The following is a 26,605-nucleotide window of genomic DNA, read 5'->3' on the forward strand; positions in this document are numbered from 1 at the left end:
CGATTCATGGAACCGACCACGCAGGACTTTTCAGGGACCGGCATGGAGGTCACGCAGCCTTGGCATGGCTCTGCGAGCAGCCCAGTGCCTCGTGTGAGACTCCACGTAGGGGGTTGGCCTGGCCTGCGTAGGGGCCAGAACAGGGGGTGAAACACGTAAAATTTGGAAGAACAAGCCAAAAAGTGGGTGTTACGAGGGATGGACCATGGGCAGTCCATAGCATGCCCACAAATGCGTACAACGAAGCGTATTCATGAATGTGACCATGCAACCTCTCGCCTGCGAAATTCCCACGCAGTGCCCTCAAAATTCTATGCCACCCAGAAGCAGGCGTATGGACTTGCGCTGAGGATTTGCAACTTTGGAGGTGAGTTTGCATGTCAGATTTAGGGGTGCGTGCACGGAGACTGTAAGAGGATTCAATTCAACACTACAGCTAAGTCACGCCTAGTCTGGAATACTGAATGAAAACCCTTATTGATATATCTTTAGGTCCAGTTCATGCGTTCTGGATGACTACCCCTATATAACACCCCTCTCTTGGAATCCCCCTGACCCCACTGAGCCAAGAAGTAGTTCTGTTTTGCAAGTTAAAAGGTTTATTTGATAATTTAAAATATATATATCACACTTTATAATAAATTAATACTTGAATAGCACACTTAATCTGATATGATAAAGATCAACAACGGAGAATCTGGCACTCACACACTTCTTATAATCACTAATGAGTTGACATGAAATGGATAAGGTAGCACACTGGTAAATAGGAACAAAAGTATAATGTGGTAGAGGATGCCTTATGTAAGCTCAGGTGGATGCAATATTCAATGAATGCAGTACAGAAAATACGCAATATGATTTCAACCAAACAATGTAATCACTTTTCTCTGGCTATTCACTCCCCCCCTCTTTATGCAATGCAAGGAAATGGGAGGAAGCACACAGTTCTCAGAAATGCAATCAATGTAATCAGTTCAATCCAGCAAGCTTAGACAACAGAAAACAGATAGGAGTTTTGAAATCACAGGCCCAAATTGCTTTGATATGTGCTGGCAATGAATGAGAAATATGCTGGAAACGCTTTTAATTCCCTTTCAGAGGTTCAGGGTGAGTGGTATCTAGTTAATATTAGTCCAGGCTCACACTAGCAATGATGCAGGGATAGTTAGCAGGTTAAACGAATTTCTGGCAAATGGAAAGCAAACAGCAGCAGTTTTTACATGTGAAGAAATTGCAAATCGCGGTAAAATTCGCGGATGCGTGTTCCGCGATTGCGGTAAAACTATAAGGGGTAGGAATGCGGTTCTTGGTGCGATTCAAAGCTACGATTCTAAGCTATCAGAGGAAAGTTACTGCAAGTCTCTAGCCCAAACGGTCGCGGAGATATGAGCGATTTAATAAAGGTCGTTTTTGGGTTTGCAAATTTCAAAAGCTCAAAATGACAAGTGCAGCTTGCAACTAGAAATGACAGGTGACAGCTAGGAGGCAGTTCTACTTAGGTTAAATAGATTGAATTAGATGAATTTAAACTAAGAGATTGGTTCTACACAGTTCTGCTGGGTACTCACACTATATTCTTGAATTAAATGGGCCTCATCACGGATCTGGTCAGGGTTTTAGACTGGGCTCTGGTCACTCTCTCTGCTGGTCTGGGTCTCTCTGGTCTGGTCTCTTAGTACAGCACTGCTTTCTCTCTGGTCTTGTCTCTTAGTACAGCACTGCTTTCTCTCTGGTCTGGTCTCTTAGTTCTGGATAGATTGATGAATTTGAAGTCTGGATCTCTGGATGTTGTATGGTCCGGCAGAGTGCGTTGCAGCAAATGGAATTGAAGGGCTCTACAGTTTCAGTGGTCCATTTATATGTTCTGCAAGTGGGCGTGTGTGTTTGGTCATAACTAAACTCGCCCCTCTCACTTGTCATTGGTCAAGCTTTCATTCGTCCCCTGATTGGCGAACTAAGTTGTGTCAGAGTGATGTCAGCCATTTATGATCTCTTGAAGAACCTCCCTTATCATCTGTGCACCCAAATCTATATATGATCAAAATACATACTTCAGAGTTACACAGTTGTTTGAAATTACATATACATGGTGTGGCTGAATTTAGCCATGTCTCTGTCCAAATCTGCTGTTTCTAGGAGCTTGCATTCAGAAATGGCACATTCTAGCACTTTTTCATGTGCTGAACAACATTGGATCTTCATTAAATTTTATACAACTGTTCCTCACATATCTACCCACATACCAATGCATTTTCGTTTGTCTAGCTGAAACAGGGAGTCTGTAATATTAATAAACAATGGGGTTTTGCCCCAGAACATCACACAAATTCGAGTTTGGCCTTGAATTAAAGGTACATTTTTTAAATTAAAGCTCTCAAAGTTATACATTTCTGTCATTTGATTACAAAGAGTTATCAGTGTTTTTGTAAAATATATATTTTCCTTTCAATTCAGTCCTCAGAGTGTTGAGGTCCGCCTCCAAGACTTGGGCGGGTCAGTCACAGATCTCTGCTGGCTGGCAGATCTTTGTTGACAGCAAACATTTCAGAATTAACATATTCCTTTCAGAGGAAAGGGTCCTTTGTGTGGTGTCCGGCAAGCTCACATCAGGAGGCCAGGGGGCCACTTTGCATTTAATTAACAGAACCCTGTTATTTCCTGGCTTCTTGTGTTGAGTTCTGAAGTGTCAATAGTTCCCAGACAGGCAACCCCTTTGAACCTTTGATGAAATAAGACCCCTTTTCTTTGCATTTAGACAATCTTGCAAAACAGCTCTCCTGTCAGAGTTTAGACCGCTAGCGCCACCATCGGGATTTTGTTGGCACTGCATGCAACTTTGGAATTTTCTTGGATTAATGCATTCTAAACAGGAATGGTTCTTACATGGTAGTAAATCCTTGCTTAACATTGTTTTGATGGGGCTCCTTATAGTAAGATGGTTATGTGGAACCCCACAAAAAGGGTTGAATCTTTAAAGTGGTCCAATGAGTCACGATTTCAGCAACTTTTTGACATCAGTAACAGTGGATTTTGTTAACAAAGACCTTTCTTTACACTGGTGGGTGGCAAGTTAGGTAACCATTTTGGTGTGCGCACAACTGCGCAGCTCTCCTGGATTCTGGGATGAAATGATGGGCGGCGACAGCGCATCCCCATCTTTACCCACTCCAACGATTTATTTTTGTTCTGGGGCAAAATGATGGGCAGCGACAGCTTAATCCCCACATTCACCCCGTCTAATGATTCCACATGGGTCAAAACCCTCCACAAACCCCCCCGCCCGACTGCGCTTGGACTTGAGTCGAGGGGGAGTCGGTTGCAAGGGAGGTTTTTGAACCCTGGCGCTGGTATGTCCACATTATCTTCTTCCAATTCTGTAGATGGCACAGTTCAGCATCTTCCTCTCCATCCGGTCAGATCGATCAGTTCTCCTCGCCGGTCCTGATGGGAAGATTGGGCGGTACCCCGGGCCCGTTGCGTCTCTGCTCCCGGTCTCCGGATCGTCCTCCTTGGCCCGTCTCCCGGTTTTCTTTCTCCTAGGACGACAAAGGAAGAGCGGCAATACCTACTCATAGACGTTTTTCCACCACTGTTGAGATAGTGGGGCAGCATATGCATTTCACCATAACGAAACATTACATTCTTATTTTGAAAAAAAAAAAACAGTATAACTAAGAGACAGTTTCATGCAAATCACAATATTTTAGAGACTAGATGTGGTATGTTTTATGATTGGAACAGAATTCGTCTGAGACAGTACCCGCTATGATTCCAGAGGATTCCTCCAGTTGTTGCAGAGCGTGTCTGGGATGGCAACATTTCAACTGGTTTATGTGTACCCACTTGTCTTCCCCCTCTGCCAAAGGACCTTTGGGGATGTGGATTTTGTAGGCCACAGGGGAGATCTTATCGACGATCTCAAAGGGTCCCTTCCATGTAGGCAAAAATTTGCGCTGCTTGGCCTGGTTCCTTTGGAAGTTGTATAGATAGACCCGGTCTCCCACCTGATATTCCTTCCTGGAAGTTTTCAGGTCATAATGGGTCTTCATGCTATCAGCCGATCTTTCTAGATTCCGCTGAGCATAAGCAAAAGCATGTTGGAGGTGTTTCCTTAAATTCTCTACATACTCATGAGTAGTGGAGGCATTTATCAGTGTCTGCTCTTGGGTCCTATAGAGCAAATGCTGAGGAAGCACCATCTTGCGCCCAGTCATCAACTCAAATGGTGACATTTTGGTTGCAGATGAAGGGGTAGATCTGATAGCCATTAGGACCAGAGGTAATCGGATATCCCAACTTGGCCCAGAATCTGCCACAAACTTCTTTAATATGCTCACAATTGTCCGGTTATATCTCTCTACTGCCCCAGAAGAAGCTGGTCTATAAGCAATATGCAGCTTTCTCTTGACCCCCAGTATCTCCCACATCTTTGTCATTACTTCACTGGTGAAGTGGCTACCTCTGTCTGACTCAATCCTTTGAGGTAGACCAAAACGGGAAAAGATGTGGTTAATCATCAAGGCAGCTGCAGTTTCTGCCTTGCAATTTGGGGCTGGGAGACATTCCACCCACTTGGTAAACAAGCATGTCACAGTCAACATGTACTTATTCCCCCTAGCCGAGCGAATCACAGGGCCTACAAAGTCGATTTGTAAATCTGACCATGGCAGTGTCATTCCCCTCTTTTGTAAAGGCGCCCGGTGCGTGAGGGATGATGGCTGAAATTGTGCACACACAAGACAACCCTTCAAATATTGGTTGAGGTCCTGGCCCATGTGTGGCCAGTATGCAACCTCTCTTAAGATTTCCAGTGTTGTGTGAAACCCCCTATGACCGGCGGTGGCCGCATCATGGGCGTGACTTAACATCAGGCTTCGGAATGAGGTAGGAACCACCCACTGATCGTGGCCAGCTTTGGATTTCCTTACCAGCAAACCGTCTTGGATCCGGAACATTTTTGGACATTTCATCAACACTCTTAGGTCCTCTTTCCCAATGTAATCGGTATCCGTCAGGGGAAAGTTCTCAGGGTCCTCCAGGTGCTGGTAAAATTTACCAATAATTGGATCCCCCTTCTGAGCGGTAACCAAATCAGCATCAGGGGTCTCCTTACTCCATTGTGCAATTGAAAGGTCGTTGTGAGCATTTGTCTGGGACCTAGTGATGGCAGTGACCTGGATTTCCCCCAACAGGGACTCAATCTCAATTAGATCCCCTTGGATGGCTCCGGTTTTGGCCAGCTGATCAGCTAAGTCATTTCCAGTTTTGTCTGGTCCCTCTACTTTGGAATGACCCTTGATCTTTTTCCAATAGATGGTCATCTCATTCGAGGTGACCAAATCATCAATGTTTTGGATCAACTTCCCATGTTTCAAGGGTTTGTTGTTAGCACATAACATGCCTCTGGTTTTCCAATTAACCAGGTGCTCCACGAACCCGTTCCATACATAATCCGAATCTGTGATTATGACCAGTTCGTGGAGTTGATGCTGGACAGCAGTGAGGATGGCCTGATGCACAGCCATCAATTCTGCCACCTGACTACTTCGGGGACCAATTTTGTATCCAGCGGAGGGTTCTGGGGACTCATTCACCCATGCATTCCCTACGCCAGCCACCAGTTCTTTCTCCCTGTCGTTGTCAACATGGTAAGAGCATCCATCCACATAGACAGTGGGCATTCCCTCACACTTGTCTTCTTCAAAGACTTTGTGTGGGGAATTAAGATACGCCTCCATGTTGTCCTTTATTTTTAGACTTTCGTCCTCGAGACAGTTTTCTCTGGCACAATCATGCAAGTCAGCCAGACCTTGCGCGAGGGGACTCTTCTTGTTTTGGCCATATCTGACCTCCACAGGAAAGCCTTGCATTGACAGAATCCAGGAAGTAATTCGGGAATTACTCACATTTCCGGCCCGGATTCTGTCACTTTGGAGATATTGCAGAGGCTGGTGTGGAGTCTCCACTATGATGTGCTCCCCCTGGATAAACGGGCGGTAATTCTTCAATGCCCACACCGTCGCCAGGAGTGCCTTCTCACAATCTTTGAATTTTTCCTCCACAGAGGATAAAGTTTTGCTCGCATAGGAGATTACTTTATTGACCTTGTCATGCTTTTGATATAATACTGCCGTCAAGCACGTATTAGAGAACCCTGTCTCCAGGAAGAACTCCTTGTTTCTGACCGGGTAAGCTAGGCAAGGCGCTTGTGAGAGGCTTCTTTTGAGTTGTTTTACGGCCTCGGCTTGTTCTGGACCCCATTCCCACTTGACCCCCCCCCTTCAGGAGATGAATCAGGGGTCTGGTGATCTCTGCGTAGCCCTCAATGAACTTTCTGCTGTAATTAGTCAGTCCAAGGAGGCTCCTTAGTTCCCGCAGAGTTGTGGGGTCTTTCAGTTTCTGAAGTGCTTCCACTTTCTTTTCCTGGGGACAGAGACCCTGAGGAGTAATCTCATGCCCCAAGAAATTAACACGGGTTCTACACCACTGTGCTTTCTGAAAGGAAAGTTTTGCTCCGGCGGCCCTCAACTGTGTCAGAACATAACGGATCTCCGCTATGTGTTCCTCAACAGTTGAGCTTTTGATGAGGACATCATCTACATAAGCCAGGTTACCCCTTGCACCCAAGTCGGGCATGGCCTTGTGTAGAAAAATGTTGAATTCATTGCCGGAGTTGAGGTATCCGAAGGGAGTCCGGGTCCAGGTGTACTGCTGGCCCCCAAAGGTAAAAGCCAGCTTGTATTGGTCCTCCCTACTGACAGGCACAGTCCAGTATCCATTGGTCAGGTCTATTGCAGTGAATACCTGTGACCCCTGGATCTGGGCCAGCCCTTGGTCAATGTAGGGCAGAGGCCATCGGGAAGTATGGACCCGTTTGTTGAGCTCCCTAAGGTCGGCGCAGAGTCTCCACTGGCCGTTTGGCTTCAATATCCCCAGCACCGGATTATTGAAGGTGCTGTGGACTGGACGGATTATTCCCCGGGACTCAAGGTTCTTAATTATTTCAGTAAGGGACTCCATTGATGCGAGAGGCAAGCGATATTGCTTCACAAACACAGGAGTCATGCCAGGGTCCGTGGGGATTGTTGTTGTGTGGATGTCAGTGCGACCACAGTCATATGAGTCTACCGCAAAGAGATCTTGGAAATCCAAGAAAACTTGTTTCAACTTTTGCTTTTGTTCCAGAGTCACACAGGCATCAGCTAGATTGACTCTCTCTTCCACCATCTGCCTGAAGCCTGGAAAGACTTCTGGTTTGGCTATCTCCGCGGCCTCCTCCAGCTGGGTGGAGAAGTCCCTGGTCAGAGTGCTGATTTGGACCGGAGGCTTCAGGTGGGCAAGGCAGCCTTCATGAACCTGGAAAATCACCTCATCCCTCCTGAAGTCACACGTCACATCTTCCTTACCATAAGGGCAGGAAGTGTACACCAGGAAGTTCCCCCCATGCCGGGTAAAAATCCTGTCTGGTGTTGTATTGTCCTCACTGTCACTGTCAAAACAGTCCTTGGGGATTGGTCCTAACAGTTCATTTACTAAGTCGATGGAAAAATGTCGGTCATCAACCGCCATTCCAATAATGGTGCCTGCGGCTAGAGTAATACTCTTTAAGTCGCTGTTATCCACCTCTATTGGAATGGTGTCATGTTCTATGTTGACTAATGGTGTTGGGTTTACCCCCAACCCTTGCTGTTGGAGAGAAGCATTTAGATGTATGTAAGCATCAGGGTTTTTCAACTCTTGTCCCCTTTTAACTTTCACTTCCAGGGAGAATTGTCGAGTCCTTTCTGGGATGGTGACTTCCTCTTTGATCTGAATTTCAACTGCATAAGGTAGCAATTGAGCTGACCTAAATGCTTTTTCTGGATCATCAAAGGTCATGGGATTATCCGCTAATCGGGACCAAGCTTTGAAGTTTATTAGGTCCAAACTAATGGCAAAGCGATTGAGAATGTCACTGCCTAAGTAAAAGGCGGCAGGGACGTCTCGCACGACCCAACAATTGTGGACTATGCTCTTGTTGCCAATGGAGATTTTGAGCATACACCTGCTTGGCAGGAGATGTTTGGAATTAGGTGCTTCCAGGTCCATTTCCCATTTGTCTATCAGTTTGAAGGTGGGAATGGCTGGATCTTTTGGGAGTTGGCGGAACATGGCTTCGCTGATGAAGCTCTTACCGTTGTTCACACACACTCGAGCGAGAACAGAGTCCTTCCCATCATTTAACTGAACAGGGATGAACAACTGCTCTCCTATTTGCTGAATATCAGCCAGACTTTGAGCTGATTTCACATCTTTCTGGACTATAGGAGTGGGAGTTTCAGATTGTGGATTAGTATAGAATTTCAGAGTGTTTCCTTCCAGCGTGGAATACCACTTTAGACTGGAAGGAAGGTTGATTTTCAGAAATAGAGAGGACCCCCCATCACCAGTCTGTTGTCCTACTGCTATCACTGTCACGTCTGGAATTTGGTTGTTCTGGAAGTGAAATTCTACTTGGTCAGATTTTTGTTCAACCATGTGGCATGTGCCGTTTAAACTAACATGGTTGACGCTCTGTTTTAATTTTATGGGTCGGCTAGTCTGAGTCCAGAGGACCTTGTTTACGCAGTCTATTAGGGGTGACAACCTTCTCAGGAGGTCATTCCCTAGTAAACAAGGGGTGCCCTCTGGGGTCACAACTATGACCGGGTGTTTCAACTTATGTCGCCCGATCTTAATGTCCAAGTCTGCAGTCCCCTCAACGGGAATTTCCTTCCCGTCAAAGTTCTGCAGTTGTCCAGGAAGAGAGGTGAGAGGAATTTGGTAATTCTCTCCCCTTCCTGCATTTAGTTCGTCAAAGGCCCTTCTGGACAGAAGGGTAGCTTGAGATCCAGTGTCCACCAGTGCCGAGATTGTACCCTGCCCCTGTACTTGTACCGGGGCATAATATCTTCCCTCCTTCTCCTCAAGGGGGCACAGATAATGTACATTTTTGGACAACTGGTGGGCTAACTTTCTGGTTTTGGACATCGCGAGGGAAGAATTTTGGGCAGAATTCTGTGGAGAGCCTTGGGAATCTGAAAGAAAAAGTTGGCAACTGGAGATCAGAGCCATTGTGGGTTCCCCTGGTTCCGGTTCTGGGCCGCCCCCCCCTTTTTGGAGGCAGTCACCAGGATGGGTTTGAACCAGGGGGTTTTCTTGCTGTTTGTTCTGGGATGAGATAGTGGGCGGCGGTAGCTCAGTCTCCACATCTCCCCAGTCTGGATTTGCATCCCTAGGGACCCATTTTTCTTTGGGAGGAGTTCCCCCCTCTCTGAAGGAGAAGATCCTTTTCCCAGGATCCTCTGAGGATCCCTCTCCCTCAAATTGGAAGATCTGTACCTCCTCCTCAAACTGAGTCTGTTTGGGTCTTTTGTTTCTCCTACCCCCCCTCTGCTCCTTAGGAGGCAGACTTTCAGGGGCAAGAGATTTTGTTTCCGGTTCCTGGGTTTCCAGGGGCTGTTTACAAGTGAGGAAGGAAGCTTCCTCCAAGGCTTTACACCCCCCTTCCCTTTGTGCCCCCTCCCTGGGAACCGGTGAGTAATCGGGGTGCTGCCCCCGTCATTGTTCTGGAGCACCAGGTCCAGAGTTGGGTGCGTTCTGCGCCGGCACGCCCATCTGAGGGTTCTGCTGAGCCCTCAGTATGTGACCCAGATCCCGCGCCATGTTTTGAACCTGGCGCTCTAACTGGGAAACCCGCTCAGGCTGATACGGGGCCCTGTTTTCTCCCCTGGGCTGATCCCGGGAAGGGTAGCTGTCCCTCCTCTGGTAGTACCCCTGGTTGGGAAGATTTTGGTACCCCTCCACCCTTGGCCTCCCCTCTCCCGGATTAGGTTGTCTGGGCTCAGGGAATTGGGGAAAGAAGGATGGATGATTTTGGGGTTGGAAGTCGGGTGGATATCTGGGGAAAAAGTTCTGCCCAGGGTTTGGTAAATTTCTGCCCTCCGGTGGGAAGTTTGGAGGGAAGTTCCCTGGGTTAGGTGCTTGGCTGGATCCCCCCCTTGGGCTGGAGGAGTCCACACATAACCCAGGATGGGTCGATTTCCCTTGTAACGGGGACTTACATAATCAGGAGAGCGAGGGACCCCATTTGTGGGGCTGCCTCCCTGGCTCCCTGTCTGTGACTGGCCCGAGGACCTTCTGGGCCTAGCATTATTAGGTGCAGGTAGGTTTTTAGGCCCCCCCATCTCCAAATCCAAAACGGGGGTGACCTTTACCTCTGCCACCTTGGCAGCAGCAGGGGTGCTGTTGGCTTTGGGGTTTTTCTGGGCATTGCTTTTATTTTCTATGGGCTTCTGCACCTCATAGATCCGGGTAGCCTGTTCAATGACCCAGTCTAAAGATCTTTTCTCATGAAAATCCCTCACAAGCTGGGTCATGATATATTTGGGCAGGGCATGGAAAAACGTATTTATAAACTCTCTACTATCTGTGCGCACCCTTCTTGTGGTCTGTGCAAAAGCACGCTTTAACTCCTGCACAAATTCTTGTGGGGCCTGATCCTCCCCACATTGCAAATTGTAGGCTGCCTTGCGAGCCTCTTGAGGATTTCTGTGAACAGAAAAATGTTTCAGGATGGCCGCCTTATAGGTGGACCATCTTAAATGATTTTGGTCCTCCAGCCCCGCAAAGAAACTGGAGTATTCCGGGGAGAAGGTCCACTTTACATATTGAATGCAGCTTTGGCTGTCCTTCAAATGGAAAGTCTCCATCATTTGTTCAAACAACTCTAAGTGCTCCCAAACAGAATACTTAGCGTTCTTATGGTAAGGCGTGATGACGCTCCTGATCGCCTTAATCTGCTTTAAGGGGTCCTTAAGCAAGGCCCTTTTTGCCTTATTGGCCTTTTTGGTTCGGGTAACCCTTGTCCATTCTTCCTCGGACTCAGAGGCACTGCTCCCAGAGGTTCCCGTCTGTTCTTCCAGGTTTTCCCGGATTCTGCGAGCCTGGGAATGGCTGGCAGAATGTGGGGACCTGGTCTCCTGTGTCCTGCGCAGTTCAGAGGAGTCTTCAGATTCCTCCTTGCTGCCAGGATTTGATGGGTACCCCCTCCACTGACCTACTGGGCAGAGGTTTTCAGGATGCCCTTAATGGGCCTACTCTCCTGGGGTTCCCCATTGAACTGTACTGTACTTGGGTGCCCATACCCGGATGCCCACCCCTCCATTCCTGAGTGGTACTGGCCTATGAGCCCCATACTCTTAGCTGGATAGTGATCTGCCATCCCTGCGGCCCTGTGCTCATGTGCGCCAGGGGACATGGGGGTGGTAGAGTCCAGGGATTGGGGGAGATGAAGGCCCCTGGTGTTAGGGCTCCTGCGGTTATGGTCAGGAGTCTCTCTTTCCCAGCGGACCTCATCTCTATCCGCCCCTGCTCCCTGTTGCAATGCAAGAGCCTGCAGTTGTGCTTTCAGTTCCTCTGTTAAGGCCTTACTCGACTCTATCAGTTTCTCCTGCATCGCTACCTGCTGTTGGAGCCTATCATTGTGCTGGCAGAGAGCCTCATTTTCCCTCTGTGTTTCCTGATTGGTCCTGGAGAACTGGGCCAGTCTTTGCTGCAGGAGGGTTACCTCCTGGGCAATGTCCCTATTGGCCTGCTCCTTTCTTGCTAGAGCATCCTCCACCCTTCTGGTGTGCTCTACCAAGTTCTGGTTTTCTTTTTGGAGGTCACCCAGCCCCTGGTGGGCCAGGTGATTTTCTTCCATGTTTCTTTTTAAATGGCAGACTTCCTGGCCTAAGGCGTCTCTTTCCTGACTAAGAGCCTGCATTTGTGCCGCCAGGTCGTCCCTTTGCCTTTGGAAGGCACCAGCTTTCTGGCGCTCCTGATCAAACTCTGCCTGGGTATCCAGGTCTTTCAGAATCAGTTTATTGCTCTCCTCCTTCACTCTATCTAGGTGGCCTTGCAGGGTGACTACCTGCTCAGCACATGCCCTATTGAAGTCTAGCTGTTGCTCCAGCTTTTTCTGGCTTTGCAGTAGGGAGTCCAAACCTTCTTGGTGTTCCTTCTGCAAGGCCAGAAATCTGGTATCCTGTTCTGACTTTTCCTTTTGCAGCACATCCATATCCTCCTTTATTTTAGTGATGTACTGTCTGGTCTCATTTTCTGACTCCTGGCTTCTGTGCAGCCTTTGCTCAGAAGAGTCCAGATCAGATTGGGCCTTCTCTAACGCCATCTGTTGCCTTTTTGCCAGATCATGGCCTTCAGCACATTTATTCTGTATGGCTCCCATGTATAAATATAAATATGCCGCTATCCTAACAATCTTGTCGTGCTCATCTTTGGCCTTAGGAGCCATATATAGTTCACTCAGGGCCACGTGTAATGGACCCTGATCTCTATATATATCTGACCCTGTTTCAGTGACCTGTTGCGTGATGGCCTGCAACCAGACTGTTTGGTCCTGGTGAGTCCATTCACCTCTCACAAATAGTTTGTGTAAGAAGTGCTCTCTGGCTATTTTCATATCTACCAAGGTCGTCATTCTAGAGATTGGTCTCTGTCCTGACTTACAGAAGTTAGTATTTTAGTTTTGCAGAACAGAACTTTTCTTGGAGTGTCCCTTTTGAGGAATGCTTCACAGCGTAATGCAGCGTGGTGATCCGACTGGATGTATGTATCCCGTCAGTTAGCACACTGTATTAAGCTGCACAAATGGTAAATCTAACCCAACGTCTCGGCTCGAGCCCCCACTTTGTAAGAGGATTCAATTCAACACTACAGCTAAGTCACGCCTAGTCTGGAATACTGAATGAAAACCCTTATTGATATATCTTTAGGTCCAGTTCATGCGTTCTGGATGACTACCCCTATATAACACCCCTCTCTTGGAATCCCCCTGACCCCACTGAGCCAAGAAGTAGTTCTGTTTTGCAAGTTAAAAGGTTTATTTGATAATTTAAAATATATATATCACACTTTATAATAAATTAATACTTGAATAGCACACTTAATCTGATATGATAAAGATCAACAACGGAGAATCTGGCACTCACACACTTCTTATAATCACTAATGAGTTGACATGAAATGGATAAGGTAGCACACTGGTAAATAGGAACAAAAGTATAATGTGGTAGAGGATGCCTTATGTAAGCTCAGGTGGATGCAATATTCAATGAATGCAGTACAGAAAATACGCAATATGATTTCAACCAAACAATGTAATCACTTTTCTCTGGCTATTCACTCCCCCCCTCTTTATGCAATGCAAGGAAATGGGAGGAAGCACACAGTTCTCAGAAATGCAATCAATGTAATCAGTTCAATCCAGCAAGCTTAGACAACAGAAAACAGATAGGAGTTTTGAAATCACAGGCCCAAATTGCTTTGATATGTGCTGGCAATGAATGAGAAATATGCTGGAAACGCTTTTAATTCCCTTTCAGAGGTTCAGGGTGAGTGGTATCTAGTTAATATTAGTCCAGGCTCACACTAGCAATGATGCAGGGATAGTTAGCAGGTTAAACGAATTCCTGGCAAATGGAAAGCAAACAGCAGCAGTTTTTACATGTGAAGAAATTGCAAATCGCGGTAAAATTCGCGGATGCGTGTTCCGCGATTGCGGTAAAACTATAAGGGGTAGGAATGCGGTTCTTGGTGCGATTCAAAGCTACGATTCTAAGCTATCAGAGGAAAGTTACTGCAAGTCTCTAGCCCAAACGGTCGCGGAGATATGAGCGATTTAATAAAGGTCGTTTTTGGGTTTGCAAATTTCAAAAGCTCAAAATGACAAGTGCAGCTTGCAACTAGAAATGACAGGTGACAGCTAGGAGGCAGTTCTACTTAGGTTAAATAGATTGAATTAGATGAATTTAAACTAAGAGATTGGTTCTACACAGTTCTGCTGGGTACTCACACTATATTCTTGAATTAAATGGGCCTCATCACGGATCTGGTCAGGGTTTTAGACTGGGCTCTGGTCACTCTCTCTGCTGGTCTGGGTCTCTCTGGTCTGGTCTCTTAGTACAGCACTGCTTTCTCTCTGGTCTGGTCTCTTAGTACAGCACTGCTTTCTCTCTGGTCTGGTCTCTTAGTTCTGGATAGATTGATGAATTTGAAGTCTGGATCTCTGGATGTTGTATGGTCCGGCAGAGTGCGTTGCAGCAAATGGAATTGAAGGGCTCTACAGTTTCAGTGGTCCATTTATATGTTCTGCAAGTGGGCGTGTGTGTTTGGTCATAACTAAACTCGCCCCTCTCACTTGTCATTGGTCAAGCTTTCATTCGTCCCCTGATTGGCGAACTAAGTTGTGTCAGAGTGATGTCAGCCATTTATGATCTCTTGAAGAACCTCCCTTATCATCTATGCACCCAAATCTATATATGATCAAAATACATACTTCAGAGTTACACAGTTGTTTGAAATTACATATACATGGTGTGGCTGAATTTAGCCATGTCTCTGTCCAAATCTGCTGTTTCTAGGAGCTTGCATTCAGAAATGGCACATTCTAGCACTTTTTCATGTGCTGAACAACATTGGATCTTCATTAAATTTTATACAACTGTTCCTCACATATCTACCCACATACCAATGCATTTTCGTTTGTCTAGCTGAAACAGGGAGTCTGTAATATTAATAAACAATGGGGTTTTGCCCCAGAACATCACACAAATTCGAGTTTGGCCTTGAATTAAAGGTACATTTTTTAAATTAAAGCTCTCAAAGTTATACATTTCTGTCATTTGATTACAAAGAGTTATCAGTGTTTTTGTAAAATATATATTTTCCTTTCAATTCAGTCCTCAGAGTGTTGAGGTCCGCCTCCAAGACTTGGGTGGGTCAGTCACAGATCTCTGCTGGCTGGCAGATCTTTGTTGACAGCAAACATTTCAGAATTAACATATTCCTTTCAGAGGAAAGGGTCCTTTGTGTGGTGTCCGGCAAGCTCACATCAGGAGGCCAGGGGGCCACTTTGCATTTAATTAACAGAACCCTGTTATTTCCTGGCTTCTTGTGTTGAGTTCTGAAGTGTCAATAGTTCCCAGACAGGCAACCCCTTTGAACCTTTGATGAAATAAGACCCCTTTTCTTTGCATTTAGACAATCTTGCAAAACAGCTCTCCTGCCAGAGTTTAGACCGCTAGCGCCACCATCGGGATTTTGTTGGCACTGCATGCAACTTTGGAATTTTCTTGGATTAATGCATTCTAAACAGGAATGGTTCTTACATGGTAGTAAATCCTTGCTTAACATTGTTTTGATGGGGCTCCTTATAGTAAGATGGTTATGTGGAACCCCACAAAAAGGGTTGAATCTTTAAAGTGGTCCAATGAGTCACGATTTCAGCAACTTTTTGACATCAGTAACAGTGGATTTTGTTAACAAAGACCTTTCTTTACACTGGTGGGTGGCAAGTTAGGTAACCATTTTGGTGTGCGCACAACTGCGCAGCTCTCCTGGATTCTGGGATGAAATGATGGGCGGCGACAGCGCATCCCCATCTTTACCCACTCCAACGATTTATTTTTGTTCTGGGGCAAAATGATGGGCAGCGACAGCTTAATCCCCACATTCACCCCGTCTAATGATTCCACATGGGTCAAAACCCTCCACAAGACGGAGCCCCGATCGTAGTTAGTGGTGCGCGTATGAACTGTAGGGGGTGGAGGAACGCTTTACAGGGGTTTGCACACAGATTTTTGTGATAACCAAGTTACGATAAACCTTACACATGTTGTCGGGGTGTCAGTGACAGTTGGGAGGGAACCTGTGCAGGGTTCTTGAGATTCAGGCCTGCTTGCGGGGGACCCCACGCACAGTTCACAGGCTGCATGTATGCGTTTTTGGGGAGCACACAAATGTAGCTGTTATTGGCTGTTTTGGCTTTGCGTGTGGGCGTGTTGAGGGCATTCCGTCCGTGACTTGCATATGCGGTTATTTTGCACAGCTAATTCCATGAATACGCGGGGCGTGCATTTTTTATTCTGCGCGCAGGCTCATGCAGTGTCGTTCTCAGTACGCGGCCCTTGCTTGTATTATGCACACTTTTCCATGAATCGGCCCCTAAGTCTCCAGAACACAAAATAAAACTTAGCCCACAGCACTCAAGAACTGGACCTGTGGCATCCAAACCTTTTTTGCTGAGCCCAATTTGAGGAACAATATTGTTGTCGGCTCCCTCCCCGCCACCCCTCGCAGATTCTAGCAGCGGCAGTGTCTTCTATTAAAGTAAGTCACCATACTCTCTTTCTAAAGAGCCTCATGCCCCCTCCGGACATCCTGAGAGTGCGCCGAGGTGGGTCGGGGTCAGGGGGCAGCACCACAGTTTGAGGACCATGGCTGTAGAAGATAGGGTAGTATTTATCTCTACCAGATAGCGTCCCCTCTCTCTCCCTGTGCTTCCAAACACTAGATTGGGTTCTTCTACCATGCGTTGGTGTTGCATGTCTGTCCTTGCGTTCTCGTCCCTGTTTGTGCTTATTGACCATATCACTTTCCCCACCTTCATCTGTCTGGTTTGGAGCAGACCATTAAGGACCTTTTGTTCATTTCTAGCTCATTGTCAGATCCCAGCATGTATCTTGTCACCATCTTTCCCGATATTTCCCATTTGTCCCCCACCTATGAATTTCATTATCCAGCCTAAAATTTCTTGCCACTAGATTTCTTTTCCCAGCTGGGGAGAAAGGCAGAGCTACAGGAGGACCTGCCGAAAAGCCCACCATTTCTGCCAGAGTTGACTAAGAGTTCTGGCCACATGAAAGAAGAACACTCCGTGTGAGATTAGAGCTCCTTTTGCCCTGACTGTTGGAACCAAGGTCATTCCACCCCCCTGCCATTGACCTCAGCCTTGTTGTGTGCAGGTGCTCCACCCTACCCAACCCACAGCAGTCGCTCTCATGGCAGCAGGAAAAGTCCAAGAGGACTAAGGAGAAGATTTCCAATCACTCAGCTGGGCACCAAGCGCTAGCTACACACTGTACTCGCTACATCCTCCTGTATCCCCACTCTCTCCTTTTAGTTTGTCCAATACAGGGGTTTCACTTGACATGATCTCGCATTCCGCACTGTGTGAGGTGTTGTAAATGTTATGTTAGATTGCCTGTATGCCCATTGTCCTCTTGTGGTTCAGCTATACCCTACACCAGCATATGCAGTTCAAGTCATCTCAGTACATCTCCCTGCAAATGCAAAAATAAATTGAGAATCCTGATGTACATCTCTGGTGTGGTTACCTCTAGGTCCATACATAGCATTAACACCCGGGGTGTGGGGAGCGGCCAATCAGGTTATTTGGATCGCATGCTGAAACTGCTGATCTCAGCCCACCTTGCATGGAACCTGGAGACTGCTTCCCCTGCCTGCAGCACCATCTTTCCACCACCCTCCCTTCTGCTTTAATGTTTTTATGTTCCCTCCACCTCCCCGTCCACTTACCTGTTTTCTTCCACAGCGACAGCCCCACTGCCGAGCTTCTGCTCCCGATCCGTGGCTGCCATGGAAATGGAAAAGGGGCATTTTATGGAGCCCCGCCTTCCACAACCATTGCAGTCATCTTGGAACAGTATTTTCCTTCATTGATCAGGATGCGCTAAACGAAGGAAAATCCTTTCCCAAGATGGCGTACGGATCCCCTCTTCCCTTTCCATGGCAGCCATCTGGAGCATTGAGGACGGCGGGGAGGTACATTTAAGAAGAAAAATGGCAGACTGCGGCAGGGAGGCAGCCTGTGGGTTCTCTAGACCACGGGCTGAGATCAGAATTTTCAACCACATTCTGTGGAATCCGAATCGCGGCGTCCCCCCCGTGCTAAAAATGTTAAAGAAACAATCCCAGTTCCCTTTACGCGTCCATGCATTTTCAACAATCCCATAAGAAAGAGGACCTTCTAGGTCGACTGTGGCACTATTCACTGGGCAGTTCATTGTTATTGGTGTCACGCCGACGTGTGAGTGCTTCAGGGTGCAATCCCATTCAGTCAGGCACCCATGGTGGAGTTATGACGAGGAAAGTTGTCTAGTACAACATTCTGTAGTTATCTTTGAAGTGCAAGTTATTCGGCAGCTTGGTAGGTTAATATGCCTCAACCTGGAGCCACGGGTTCTAATCCCGGCAGGGCCAAGTGAACTCTTCATTCTTCTGAGGTCAATTAATTGAGGACCATTGTATTGGGTAATAAAGAGGCCAATTTATCCGCCCCCCAGTGGACTTTTCGGTTTCTAGTGGGCTCAGTATTAATGGTAGACATGTATGCTACTTCACACACCATGTAGAGCTCTCCCTGCGGTGCAGCGGTGGGCCTGCAAACGTGGTGAGTTCATCTAATAACCATTTGATAAGGGAAGAAAAACAATTGCCCACCAAGTCAAAAGATACCCCCAAAGCCAATCAACCAGAGGGTACCACTTCCTTAGCTGACTGTTCAGGAAAGTTCATTTTTTCACAAACTGCCTTTGTCTGGCCTATTATGCTGCTCTCTGCCGTTGACAAATGCCTCGGAAAGCCTGGCAACATGCTCACCAAACGCTCCTTGCTGATTTCCATTACAGGAAGGCAACGAGGATTTTATTTTTGAAAGATGATCCGTCTTCATGGGCCTGGAAAGACTTTGTAATGCAACATCAGAAATTGATGCCTTCCATCTATGCTGGCCACCCCTCGCCCACAATGTCTACGACTCTATTGGGCAGCCCCATAGCCTGTATCCCTGCAGCTCCAGGAGAGTGTGTGAATATTGATGAGTTGGCAAGTGTGCTTCTTTGCTAAGTGAAAATTGAATTTCTCGCCCTTCGCTTTCAGTCTGGGCAGTGTTAGGCGATGCAGAAAGGAATTTCAAGCTGATGCCAGCCAGGCCTTTGGCACAAAACCCATCTCGCAGCTCAGCGGAGTTATCTGGGGCTTCTTGGAATAGCATTGAGTGGATACAGTTTGTCTCCTGATTGCTAAGAATACTGCAAATCTTTTGAAGCCCCCGACGTCAACTGATATTTTGCCACTCGACGGCCGCCACTTCACAAGTGCGCGCGCCCGGCACGCGCAGCTCTTGGCGGCCGCCTTTTAAATCTCTAGATAGATGCAAAGTGGAGCTTAAGAAGCATTACTAGAACCTCCCAGAGCCTTATCATAAATATAATAGCAGGGGGAAAACATATGGGCCTCATTTAGAATTTGGCGATAACGGTATTTCTGACTTCTGTATATTCACTGCTCTGCCAAAGATAGGGTTCCACATTTCAAATTCTCCAAAACTGCCTGGTTTCGTATCGAGGTAATTTTCTCCACACAAAAACATTACTGCACGCGATATTGCTGCGTGTGGTAAATTCAGTATGTGGTAATATGGCAATCCCTCTGGAGTGGAAGGGGCCTCCAAATGTGGACTTACTGAAAGGTCTGCATGACTCTAAATCATGCAGACCCGTCCTGTCACCGTATGCTTAATGCATGCAGAAACAGTAGTTTAGTTTGGCAGTATTTCTAGAAACAAACCCCCTAACCTTTAAATGGGGCCCACGGTATTTTAAATGCCACTGGTTTTTAAAATACCACCTATCAGTTGGGATCCCATGGGATGCCTATTAAGTATTGCAATGGGGGGGGGGGAATATGGCTTATTTACCCCATGGAGTACTTTCTACCCGGATACACCCATGTACTAAATATTCTATGTGATCCCAACTCATAATTTGGTGGTACTTAAAAAAATCAGAATGGGCATTCTTTTAATGCGGGCATAGTCTTTCATGGTTCTAAACTTACTGGCGGGACATGGTCTAAAGCAGCCAAGCAGAGCCAGGGTATTTTCGTCCCTTTGATGGACGTAGTGGGGGAGCAGAGCCTGAAAGCCCTTCTGCCTCCCCCATGCGCTCTGTGCACCTGCATGCACCTGCATGCACCTGCATCTGGAGCCGCATTGACTATCCTTAGGGATGCATGGAAAAGCCGTCCCTGAGGGCCTGGCAGGATGAGCCGCATTTTCTATAGTCTTCGTTGCTGGGAAAACAGCACAGAACCCGGCTGCCCTTGGATTTACCTGTTGGATCAGCGCACATGGGCAGAAACAGTCCAAATAGCATGGAGAGGAGCGCTTGCATGCAATTGTATGCGGGCCTCTCTGTGCTTTTTGACACCTATTTTTTTTTTATTGAGCCCTGATGTGTTTAAAATGACACATATTTTGCCTGTTACCACCATACTTGCAATAAGGCCCTTAAAGAGATTTCATTTGGTGCCGCATGGGATAGCTGGAAAAATGACTTGGACTGCATAACTTTACAGAAATAGTCTCTCGTTTGACTGCCTGATATTATATACACACACACACACACACACACCCGTGTGTATGCACCCACAAGCATACACACACTAGCTTCTCTCTCTCTCTCCCCGCCTCTCTCTCTATCTCTCTCTCTCTCTCTCTCTCTCTCACACACACACACACCCGTGTGTATGCACCCACAAACATACACACACTAGCCTCTCTCTCTCTCTCTCTCTCTGTCTCTCTCTCTCTCTCTCACTCTCACACACACACTCCCATCTAAGACATGGGAAGAGAAGAAACATTCCAGGTTTCCAGAGTGGAATAGGTGGTCATAACTGGCTTTTAAAATACCTTTCTCTTTATATAACTTCCTGTCTTTGTACCTCTGGACACAAAATACATTGGACTGGCATTGCGGCATTTAGCTCCTGGGTGTTGAGCGATTGTATTGTAATTGTCATTTATATAGCACCTTTCACCATTATTATAGTCTCAAAGCGATGGTAGTGGTAACGCCGTCGGTGGGCCGAAGTCCAGAGTGTTGGAGATTACAGAGTAGGATTAGAATGCGTGTGTGCATTTGCCGCACCAGATTCTGTAATGGGCAGTTACCACTGCTCAAGTGACTGTGTGCCTCACTGCATGCAGAGATATCACACATCACAGTGGTTGCAAGGGGAGAAAGTGTAGAAGAACATGCATGACTGGTGCCAGTAATTTATCTGTCCTCCTACAGCTTCCCATGAGGCCGGGCAACCTATGTATGGCTTCGTCTCTTGCTGATTCCATTGATATCCCCCCCGCTACGAGAAGCGCAACCACAGCAGCAATGCACTGCCTGCTATACCCAGGCAGCTCTCTTTTATAATAGAGATCTACATGGAGAGCTGGTGGCTGGTTGCCCCAGCTGGCTCTAGCTGAGGTCTCCCTCCGCTCCCACTCTCCCTGTTTGCTTACCAACTTGCTACGCATATTGCACAGGTGTGCGTTACCAAACATGTAATACCACCTGCAAGAGCTGCTTGGCGGCGCGCACCTGCAATGAAAAATACCAGCAATCATAGTTCAATTAGATTCATAAACAGTGAGCACAACTTGACTTTGATACTCAACGGTGGTGGAGGTATTGGTTTCAATGATGCGTCTGCATGCGAATAGTGCAAATGTGAAAAGGTACACTAGCCATGCACAGTCATTGGGTGAATGGCACACACTATAATGCATCAACTTAATGGTCCTCGTTTTGAGTTTAGCTGCTATTTTGCATCATTCCCGTGGAATTACTGCCAAACTATATAATTGTCACTGCCACTCGGAACTGCACATTTACCAGTAGGGTAACGGTTGTGTAATGCTCCATTTTAGGAGTCGATAGTACTCCATTGGGAATTTTGTAGGTTTACTGTGAGTGGTAAGTCTGCCCTGGTCAATGTGTAGAATTTTGGCCTTGAAGTGTAGGTTTTACCTACAGCATCTTCCGGGGGAGAGAGGGGAAATCCACCAATTCAAGATAAAACATATATTTCGACATTGTGGTAAAATTGCCAATTGTTTTGTTATTGCCAAACAACTGGTAGTAACGGAATGACAACCAATGTTACCACACCACTGAACATTTAAAGAGGCCCTACGACTTTAAACAGGCGATAAGGTACACAAAGGTCACATGTCCGAATGAGTGCCGGATTTGTATGCTGCAATCCAAATGATATGATATGGCATTTATAAAGCGCCTATACACAAGTGACATGTCGCAAAACATTGAAAACACACTTGTTTAAATTATCAAAACTATCTCACTCCGCTAGACAGTTACCTGCTCCTGAGTGCTATTACCACTAGTCTTATGTGTCTGTTGTACGTTCCTTCTGTTGTAACGTGTTCATGTGAATGCGCCCCGATGCTTGCGAGCTTACGGCGCTAAATACATAAATAAATCTGTCGACAAACGGGAAAGTCTAAAACGGGACGTAATGGCAGCGCAGATCAGGCAGTAGAGTGCACAATGCCTTTAAGTGGCAATCCTTCATCTTCCAAGGCCAAGTTTTTCTAGTCCAGGCAGGGAGAGAGCTGGGCTACATGGGCCTTGCACTCCCTGTCTGCCATTATATCCGGTGATGTGGTACTGCGCTGGCTCAACCGGCATGCCTTGTGTTGTATCCTGCATATGTATGAATGATGTCTGAGTCTGTGTAAGAGCTGTGATGGAATGCTAGTGGAGCTTGGAGTGTTGGGGCACCTGGGGATTCCAAAGGAGACGGTTAAGGACTTGGAGCTGGGCAGGGAACCAGGGAAGAAGCTACTAGCGATCTCTCTCTCCTAACTTCTATACTGAACCTGTAACTAAGACAATAAAGCGTACTTCCTATTTCTACATACCTGAGTCAGCCTGGTTCCTGCTCCTTGTCATTACTGGCTCAGGGTAGATCCTGCAGGAGGCAGGATACATCATTTGGCGACGAGGATGGGATAATCCAGTGAAGTTGAGAGAGCCTGTAGCCCATCCATGGGGCCATGGAACTGGAGACAGCTGGAAGTATGATGGCTGACAGGAGAGATATGCCCATTTGCCAGCACTATACAGATTTCAAGTTGCAGAGCCATTGGAATTGAGCCTGGAGTTGGCGGTGCTGGAGGAGGTGACAGATTGTACCATTGTAAGATTGCCATTGGAGGCACCAGACAGGCTAAGGTAAAGCTTGTAGTGAGCAAATGAGGCAGCAGGAACATCGAGTATTGCACATGGTGGCCATATGGAGAAAAAAAAAAAAAATCAGGTGGCACCAGTGAGCAGCTGATCCGAGCGCCGTTGCGCTCACGTGGAGAAGGAGACCTGCAGCGCAGTATGGAGGAAGTTTCTGCAGACCGAGGTACTGTGAAAAAAAAAAAAAAAAAAAAAAAACGGAATTGGGGCAATTTGGAGGGTACCAAGGGGCCGTGGGTGGCGCGCGCCCATGCGAGCCCCGGTGCGTTCCAGCCGCTGCCGTTGGGCTGGAACGCACAGATGTTGCCCGGCGCCATTGTTTATCCACGTTACGAGATCCGGAGCTGCGTATTTCTGGGTGTGAAGGCCGTATTAGAGGAAGGGCCCTAGTGTTGTGGGCCAACGTGATGACGTTGTAATCAGGAAGCAGGAGATGCCCATCGGAGCCAGGAGGAAGATGTTCGGCGTTTTTGAAACGAACCGGAGCTGCAGAGTAGGCGCGGCTGGTGTTTTTCGCGCTGCGTCTGCAATGTTTATTGAACTGGAGGTTCGCACACAGGGATCACCTGCTGTGTTGCAGTAAGTGCAGGAAGCAACGCAACGCAGAGCTCCACAAATCATGCTGGCATTCTCTGAAGTACACGTGTAAAAGGCACACGTTATATACATTTTTTTTTCTTTCGTGCAATGACATTTCTTACTGGAATTTATGCGAGCATTTGGTACTTTGAGCCACCTGCTGGAGTTGTGATTAGAATTTACTGCTGTTTTGGATTGCTTTTGCCTGCGTTGGTTGAACGTTACGGCATAATCATTTTAATGGGAAATAATTGTGAAGATTTATGGCTGTGTCACGCATAGGATTTCTGGGCAGACATTTTAGGGCAGGCATATTGCTGAATACTTTTATCGTGCTGAGTTTCTGAAATTTTATGGAAATGAATGCTTTGAGATAGCATAAGTTGTTGTAGGCAGCGTGAGTTTTATAGACACTGTTCCTGGGAGGTGCATTTAACACATTTTATCCTGTTTTATGCAGAATGCACATAAATGTTGGAGAAGCATTGAAGAATATTTAAGGGATTTTTGAAGCATGTTGTAGAACGTTTAAATAATGAAGTTGCATATTTAAATGAAATTGAAGTACAGTCCACACAGTTTCAAGTTTTGAGGTTTTAAAATGCAGAAACGCTCGAAATTTTGTAGTAAATGCACATAATTTGTCTGGGGAATCATAGATATTTTTCATGTTTAATTTGCAGTGCATTTTGGGGAATGAATATTTTGCCAAACGCATTTTGGGGAAATGCAAATTTTGGGAGAAGCACAATTTTTGCGAATTGCAGATTTGGAAATTCAAATTGTGTGATCTGCATTTGAATGCGTTGAAGTTCTGTATGATTGTGGATTAAGTCTGCGTATGTGTGCGCAAGCTTTTGGGGTGTGTGACACAAGAGTGCACACGCGAGGCAGCAGGTTCTGCAGTTATAGTGCAATTTTGTGCTAGTACATGTGTGAGAAGTAGCACGTGTGTTTTGTAGTGGCGTGTGTACAGGGTGTTGTACGGTTGTAGATGTTGACGTGTGGGAGAATACACGTTTATTGCGGAGTATGTTGCGCAAAATGGGAGTTGCATGCATACAAATGGGGTTTAGGCTTATACACCCTGGCCAGGTGTATTGGCAGCAGTATAAAACCTTCAGGAGGAACCCCAAAGTTTTGTTTTGAGGAGTTTGGACACAGAAGGGTGTTCCAATGTAGTTGACCTTAGGGCATGGGCCCTTTTTGGAGTTGTTTTGTGGAGTTACAACGCAGCTGTGCGTTTGGAAAAGGAAGTGAAAGGAGAATTTTTTTTCTCAGGTAGTGTATGTTTACATTATAGGGGCTACACTAGTTGTCTGCGTTGTAGGTAACCGTACGGCAACATACTTCCTTTAGTTGAGTTTAGGGTTTTTCCCTAGTTAGTTCTGTGATGCCAGGCGGTGCATGTGGGAGGAGGATATTTGTTGTGTTGCACGCCAGTTTGAAAGTGGTATGGAATAGGAGTGGAGGGCACACAGTGTTAAGCCAGTGTTTATTATTGAAGTTGTGGACTGTACACTGGCATGGGTTACTGGATTAAATTCAGTTTTTATTACATTTTTCAAAATACTTTTAGAAATTCCAGGTCACACCATTTGATTTTTCATCCCAGTGGTGTGCCGGAGCTTTTGGGTTGCAAAATTTTGAAATTGCACTACACTACTGTTTTTTTTCTGGTAGTGTTAAAATTTTTACATCTGAATTTTGGGTTTTGCAAAGGTGAATGTGCAATGCACTACTAATTTTGTCATTTGGTAGTAAGTGCATGTTAACATTTTCTTCATAGCTTTTGCTATGCAATTTTTAAGCCACAATTCCTTCCTTTTGTGGTTGTGTTTTCTGTGATCTTGTGTTGTATGTCTCCTTCCTAGGTTTTTCATTCCTTTTTCATGTTTTCTTTAGGAGAGGAGGATGAGGCATGTTGTTGGGATATTTGTTAGAGTGCAATGGGATCTTTGTTGGCATGTTTAGGACTATTGTGATGGCCCTGTGTAAGTTTGCAAGATTCGTGGCTACACAGTTTTGGCGAGGTAGTTAGCCTATTTTTGGGGCGTTCTGTATTGTGCTCAGGTGTGGCAGACCTGAGGCCAAGAGTGGCAGTCTTGGCGGAAGGTGTTTAGTTTAGGAGGGTCGATGTCTGTAGTTTTGTTTTTGTTTGTCCTAGTGGCAAGGTAGTGCTTGGTGGTGGCGGCACTGAGACCCTGGTGTGGCAGGCCAGGGTGGAAGGAGTACTAGAAATGTTATGGTTGTTGGTCCTAGCATGGTTGTGAGTTGTGTGTTTTCTTTTGATTGAAAAGGAGGGGGATGTGTTGTATCCTGCATATGTATGAATGATGTCTGAGTCTGTGTAAGAGCTGTGATGGAATGCTAGTGGAGCTTGGAGTGTTGGGGCACCTGGGGATTCCAAAGGAGACGGTTAAGGACTTGGAGCTGGGCAGGGAACCAGGGAAGAAGCTACTAGCGATCTCTCTCTCCTAACTTCTATACTGAACCTGTAACTAAGACAATAAAGCGTACTTCCTATTTCTACATACCTGAGTCAGCCTGGTTCCTGCTCCTTGTCATTACTGGCTCAGGGTAGATCCTGCAGGAGGCAGGATACATCACCTCCGCTTGTCATGCCACCTACACCCTGCTGCCTGTGGGAGGGTGCTGGACTGGCACTGCATGATGATGTCTTCTGCCCTGTGGCTTAACCACGACCGAGTTACGCCTGCCCCCTTGGCAGTTTCATGACTGGAATCTACAGAAGTCATTTTGAAAGTAGAAACTGAATCAACTCTCAGATCCACTAACCACTCCAGTTTCGTTTACAAAAATGAGGGAATTAAAAGGTTTAGAGGGCCTTTTTACTCAGTGCTTAATTTGTGCGAATATAAGTGAGAGGGCCCAAATATTTTCTAGCACTCCTGTGACACTGCGGGTGGGCAGTTCCACACCACTGCTGCCACCACCCATAGCTGCTCCCCACAGAGTAGACATGTTTGGGGTTGCACCGCAGCTCCCAGCTGCTCATTGTGGTTGATGGATGCACAGACTATCATCACTTCACAATTAAAGTGAGTCTTAGACAATAAGTGCCAGAGCTCAAA

At 46.5% G+C, this 26,605-nt stretch overlaps 1 protein-coding gene across 1 annotated transcript in view; it reads left to right on the top strand.

Annotated features, from left to right (window-relative positions):
* Window positions 1–26,605, top strand: part of CRISPLD2 (cysteine rich secretory protein LCCL domain containing 2) — a 257,983-nt gene that overhangs the window by 152,686 nt on the left and 78,692 nt on the right. The window lies entirely within an intron of this gene.

Source organism: Ambystoma mexicanum, chromosome 1q (genome assembly GCF_040938575.1).
Source record: "Ambystoma mexicanum isolate Mex_15411 chromosome 1q, UKY_AmexF1_1, whole genome shotgun sequence".
NCBI lineage: Eukaryota > Metazoa > Chordata > Amphibia > Caudata > Ambystomatidae > Ambystoma > Ambystoma mexicanum.